Source organism: Vombatus ursinus, unplaced genomic scaffold (genome assembly GCF_900497805.2).
Source record: "Vombatus ursinus unplaced genomic scaffold, bare-nosed wombat genome assembly UNPS02011613.1, whole genome shotgun sequence".
NCBI classification, from domain to species: Eukaryota; Metazoa; Chordata; class Mammalia; order Diprotodontia; family Vombatidae; genus Vombatus; species Vombatus ursinus.
The window spans coordinates 7407494-7414325 of NW_020951391.1; the positions used below are offsets into that span (position 1 = coordinate 7407494).

At 34.3% G+C, this 6832-nt stretch overlaps 1 pseudogene; it reads right to left on the reverse strand.

Moving 5' to 3' along the window:
- Nucleotides 1-1393: 1393 nt before the first annotated feature.
- Nucleotides 1394-5723, reverse strand: LOC114039114 (annotated as a pseudogene).
- Nucleotides 5724-6832: the final 1109 nt, after the last annotated feature.

A 6832-nucleotide genomic window follows, 5' to 3' on the forward strand; every position in this document is an offset into this window, starting at 1 on the left:
GAATAGATGGGGAGGACAGAGATGTAAAAAGAAAGGAAAGGTAGGAGAGGACTAGGTTTTTATTAATTTCATGGATATATATTATTTAGCTTTAATTTATTTAGATACTGATTAAGGACACAATGAGAGTATTTTCTAAGAGAGCATTATTTGCTTGTTTTTGAAGAAAGGAATTCTTTGTTGTGCTGTTTGTCTTTCTTGGAAGGCATAAATAAGTACATCAAGTCACTATATACAAATCCTAATAAAATAACTGGTAAAGTTCAGGAGCAAAAAAAAAGCCAAAAAAGAAAAAAAATCCACAAACTTGTCTCATTCAAAGTCTCTGGTCCTTCTTGTATTGTCCTTAACAACTTGTTCCATCTTTAGAGGTGGGTTCAATTCAGAAAATGGAGAAAAAAAATAATTTTGCTGCATCACTAGGTTGTTCCATCTTTAAAAGCACGGTATTAGCTTATAAAGGACTTTGAACACCAAGTATATGTTTTTTTGTTTTGTTTTTTTGATACTGGAGGTGATAGGGAGTCACCAGAGTTTATTGAGTAAGGGAGTGGCATGGTTGGAATTATACTCTAGAAAACTCATTTTTACTGTCTTTCCACTATATGTAGATGCCTAATAATTTTTAAAATGATTGATTCATTCTTATTTGGGACATTTGCTTTAGGAAATGTCTTTTTACTTTTTCATTTTCTTCTGGACTACTATATGTAGTCCATTTCTCACCAGATATTGTATTTTTCTGTGTCTAACTGTTGTTCACATCTCTTTCTGTCTACTCTCACATAAACATGTCTGTTTAAACAAGTAGGATTCAGTTTGAAATCATATTCTATTGCCCACTGATAGCCTGTGAATTTGTCGTTATAAAAAAGATCCTTTATTTATTTACTTTTTCTTAACATCTTCTGTATATTTATTGTTTTACAGCAGAATGCCCAACACAGATCATCATAAGTTCCGAATAATTAGTTATGCAAAATAGTATATATAGTGCTTAAGTACAAATGGGAGACATGATTTTTTTTAAATAAATACTTAAACACAAATTTATGGTCCTACAAAAGAGCATTTAAACTAGATGGTCTAAGTTGATCTGCCTCTTTGAACCCACAGTAACTGTTATTTCCCAAAAAAACAATAGAATCAATAGACTGAATCATCATCAGTTCCACTGTGTGAATAACGGATCACAATAAATGAGTCCCTTTTTCTAAGAGCATTTCCAGGCTCCCCTACAAACATGATCTGGCCTGGATAAAAACAAACAAACAAACAAACAAACAAACAAAAACAAAACAGGAATTTCTTGAAGGTCAATGGTCCAAAATGCTAACTATGGTTAAGTATTCTACTTGATCTATATTCACTGGTTCCTTTAGTGAGGATGTACTTAGATTACTTTCTTCAATTCATCATACATTACAAGCACAAAAGCTGCACCCATGCCTCTAAGAACATTGGACCAGGCACCCTAGAAGAAAGCTTTGCCACCCTCATCTTCAGCAATCTTCCACCAGGAGTCAATTGTCCTTTGTGTCTAGACTTCATCATCATTCACCACCTTACTGTATCAAAGTGATAGGAGACCACACCTGCTACAGCAGTCACTGTTTGGGTAATCATCCAACTTATCACAATATGAGTGTTCTTGGGATCTGGGAGCATACCTTTTGCTGTGTCATAGATTCCAAAGTAAGCTGCTGTATAGATAATTATACCCTGCACTGAGACATTGAAACCTTGATACAAGCCACAAATTCCATCAGACTTGGTGATTTTCACAAGGCAGTCTCCCAGGCTTTTGAATTTTCTCTCAGTTCCCAATTTCCCAACATCAGCTGCCAAGCGGATTCTTGCAAAATCCAAAGGGTAGACAAAGCAGAGAGAAGTGGCCCCAGCTTCATCGCCAGAGGTAAGACTGCCAGCAAAACACCTCCAAAACTGTGTGCTTGTCCACTCTTCCCAAAAACACCTGTTTACACTTATCCTTAAAGGCAAAGTTAAGGGCCTGGGTGGGGAAATATCTGATGACATTTGCTAAGATACCCCACCAGAAGTAAAGGACCCCTTGTTTCTTTGGAATTCGGACTATACAATCCATTATGCCTTTGTACTGCTCATCTGCAGCAATTTGTTTACTTGCATGTTGCACCTGCAATAGTAGCTTCACTCTCTCAATGGGGGCCACCACAGTCTTGGAAATGGCAGTGGTGATGCCACTGGCCAAGAAGTCCTTGGCCAAGGAGATGGCCTGTTCCATCACAGTTACAGAGGGAGAAGGTGTTGGAGTTGGAGAAAGAAAGTCAAAGAGAGAGGTCCAAAAGCTGGGGAACTTCCTGCTGCCTGCACAGTCATTTGCTATCAAATTTTGACCTGGGTTTCTAGTTTTGTAATATTTGAAAAAAAAAGAAAGACTTGGTACTCACTTTCTGCATCTAAAAATGTTTCATGGTAGGAAATTCTACTGAAACACATAATGGACCTGTACTTTCATCAATATAGATGTACACAACACATAATTAATACTTTTATCCTTTTTAATTCATGGCTATATTCTTCTATAGGTTCTCATTCTGGATATTTTTTGCATTTTGTACCAAAAAGCACAAATCTTGCCCTGTTATTACCCCTGCTCTCTTTAAATGACTCTTTGATAGTATCTCTTTGTTTCTATCTTTCTTGACTCTAATGCGTAATGTCTATGGGAACATAAGCAAATTTCATATAAGTTCTCAGGATTCTAGGGAAATCTCCAAGACTTTACAAATTGTAGAATAGGTACCATCTTGTATTAGTAGGTTTTTCCTTGACTGGAAAATCCCTATATCAAGGAAATAACAGGCCTATTCTCTGTTCTTGTCCATTCTTTCTCATCTCAACTGAAGTTGGTCCTTAATAAAAACTAATGTTTGTTATATATACAATGCCAAACTTTTATATATTACAAGAATAAATCATTGTTTAATTTTTTGATACATATCACATTCATAGTTCTAGTCATGGATTTAAAGTTAGAAGGGGCCATCATCATAAAGTTCATCTAAATCAACCAACTCACATGAAAATTTAAAAAAAAAAAAAAACTGAAGCTTAAACAAATTAAGTGACTTGACTAAGGTCACATAGGTGTAAAAGGAAGAGCCAGGTTTTAAACTTAAGACCTTGGTTTCCAGACCTATAGCTCTATCTAATACAATAGATTCACTGTTCTTAACTCTATCCAAGTTTTCCAAATCTCCCTTAATATATCTATCTATCTACACTAATATATGTATCCATTTCTACATCTGTATCTATCCATATTTATATCTCTCTGTCAATAAAACATGTTTGACAATAAATTTAAAGACAAAATACAAGTGAAAATGAATTAGACCTGTAATATTACTTTTTGCTGGTTTAATGTAGAATGAACTTTGAAGGCATTAGTGGAAGTTTAAGATACATACACACATATGTAGGTGTGTGCTTGTATTATAATTGTGAGTCATTAGAAGTAATAAAGAAAGTAGAATGTTTGGTTGCAAGCAACTCAGTAGACATTAGCAGAGAATGTTTATGAAATTCATAATCCACAAACCTGAAATGGAAGCCCGGGATAGTTTTTCTTCGTTCTCAGATGAAAACATTTCAAAAATGCATAATTAAGATTTTTGGAAACACTAGCTCACTCCTCCAGAGAATGAAAAATTGCTTAAAATAACTCATTGAAATCAACTTTGTAACCTACAACTAGCTGATCTTTATTAATGATTAGTATTAAGAGTTATCTATCACATTTGCCATAATGATTAAAATATGAACTTTCAAGAGTAGGAAGAAACACAATCTTGTTATTCCCACTTTACAGATGTGTAGGCTGAAGTGTTACAATAACAGTACTTACCACCCAGGATTGTTTTGAAAATCAAATGAGGTAACATTTGTAAATTGCTTAGCATAGCACAGGGGATATTGTAGGTACTTAGTAAATAATTCTCCCTTCTTTACTTCCATCTTTCTTTCTCCCATTCCTTCTTCACTCCTTCCCTTCCTCTCTCCCTTCCTTCTTTACTTCCTTCCTTCCTTTTTGATTTCACTTCCTTCCCCCTTTCCTTATTTCCTTTCATCCTTTTAAGTGAGTTAGTTATTGGAGATACAACTCAGTGGCCATATCATGTTTTCACTTTAACATAACTAATTCAATATAATTAAATGCAATGGGAAAAAAATGTTAAATGTTTCAATATCGTGATTTATTTTTATCCTCAAAGCCACCATCTGGAGAAGCAACTCCTTTGCAGAAGGGACTAACATCCCACCAACTGCCTCTTACAAACCTGAGAAAGAGGAGAATGGTTATATTTGGAGTCTGGGACTCAGTGAAAAAGTGAATTACATAGACCAAATATCCTAGCAATACCTTGCTAATGTTGACACAATTAATACTCTAGTATAGATGACAACCATGTCAGAGTGTAATTATATTGGGTTGTGGACATCTCTTAGGCATATGAAAAGTACTGTCCTTTAAAACAAAATCTACTGAGGAGGTTTGCAAAATATATAAAGATAATTGTATGTCAAATAAATTATTTATAAGGGTGGAGTTTAGTTTCTTCCTATCTAAAAGGATGTTATTGAACCTAAAGACAGAATTATCCAACTTGATATTTTCCCCATAAAATTAGTATTTGTTAGGATTATAAAATATCTAACTTATCCAAACTATATTATTTTCTTAGTAGTAATGTCCTAAACTGTGAAAATGTTGACCAATATGGAATAGATTAGTAGAGATAAACTCAAATAGAAACATCAACTAGTAAACTATACATGAAGATCTCTGTAGGCCATATATTGATTTAGAAAGCCATATATATTTATATATTTTATTTATTTATTTTGTTATGGATTATTTGGGTTGGTTAATGATAGTCTTGGAGACTGTGATTTGGGAGGAAAGGCAAAGGATATAATAAAGAAAAATCATATTCTAGATCTTATTTTCACCAAAAGGAGGAAATGGTTGCAGGGATGAATATGGGAAACTAAGGTGGAAGTTATTGAAGTTTTTATATTGAAATCTTTGTTGTTGTTGTTGTTTTTCATCTAAAAACATTGCTTAACTTTTATCTTCTGCTATTTACTTTCTGGTCTCTACCTCTTTGCTAGCATGTATATCTCAAGCCTTTCCTTGGAAGCAGAATCAATGCTTTTGAAATGTGGTGCTAGAGAAGATTTTTAAGAGTCCCTTGAAAAGCAAGGATATAAAATCAGTTAATACTTAAATTAACTTTGAATATTCACTGGAAGGATAAATACTGAAGTTGAAGCTTAAGTCTTTGACCACATAATGAGAAAATAGGACTCATTCAAAAAGATTTTGATGCTGAGTAAGATTGAAGTCAAAAGAAAAATGAAATGACAGAGGATGCAATTAATAGGTAGTGTTGTGGAAGAAAAGAATGTGCCTAGTTCAAATCCTTTAGAACTCTTTGACCAAGGACCTAAGACCTAATCTAAATATCAAAATGTGAGGAGGCTGTGATAACTTATAGCCCAGGCTTAGAATGTTGCTGTTTAGTCATGTGTCATACCCAACTCTTTGTGACCTCATGGACCATAGTGTGCCAAGCCTTTCTGTCCTCCACTATCTCTGAAGTCAGTCCAAGTTCACATTCTTTTCTTTCACAACCATACATTGTAGGAATAGTCACAGCTTTGACTACATAGACCATTGTCAGCAAGGTGATGTCTTTGCATTTTATTATGCTATGCAGATATGACATAGCTTTCCTTCCAAGCAGAAAGCATCCCACATTGGTACTCCATCTCAATTTCTCTTTTGACTTTCCTTCCCTTCTTATGGATGGGTTCAGTCTCCCACGTACCACTTTTTATGGGGTGAGGAGTGGTTAAGGAGAATATTGTGGATAGAATCTATGTAACTTTGGAGTTCATAAGTCTAGGGCAAAGTCTCTTTCAAAATGTAATATGTTTTCAGAATCCCCTTCTCCTTCCTCGGGTGCTTCAATTATTTGAGAGTTGCAAAAGAATAGAGGTGATCCAACAGCAGCAAACTATTCCAAACTAGGATCCTATATGAATTGTTGAGTTACATTGTTATGTTGCCTTGGGTGTGTAGAGACTACACCAAACTGTAGCTCTAAGAACTAAAGTTCTCTATTGTTAACTCCTAAAGATTTTACCTTTACCTTAGTTCTTTCTTCTGACTTCTATTTGTTTAGTTGTAATTATAAATTACATAAACACACATATTTTGAAGAGTGGAAATATGATTGAGAAACTCACCAAACTTCCATGGTCACATGACCATGTGATCCTAGGATTCCAGGATCATAGGATCATAGATGTGGACTTCAATGAGACCTTAGAGTCGATGTGGTTCATCCTCATCATTTCATAGCAGAAGAACTGTGGTCCAGTGTCAATAAATGTATTGAAAAACATCACACAAATAGTAAGTTAAAGAACTGAGACACACAGGGTATTTTTAAAATCTTTTTTTAAAAGATATGTACAGAAGAAGTAAGTCAGGAAACATAACAGGAAATGGATATAAAATTGTGGCCAAATACTGTAAGAATAAGATAAGGAATGCAAAAATAGAATGAAATTTGAAACTAAAAATATGAAAATGAAATGAAAAAAAGCTAACGTCCTTAAAATAGGGCTTTTTTGTTTTGTTAAACTTTGTTTTTAGGTATCATTGAGAAAGGAAAAAAATCAAAGAAGTAGTTGATTATCTGCGTGCCAGGTGTGAAATGATAGTCATTGTTGACAGACACAATGAAAATCTAAATATCTCTTAATCTATTTCTGATTT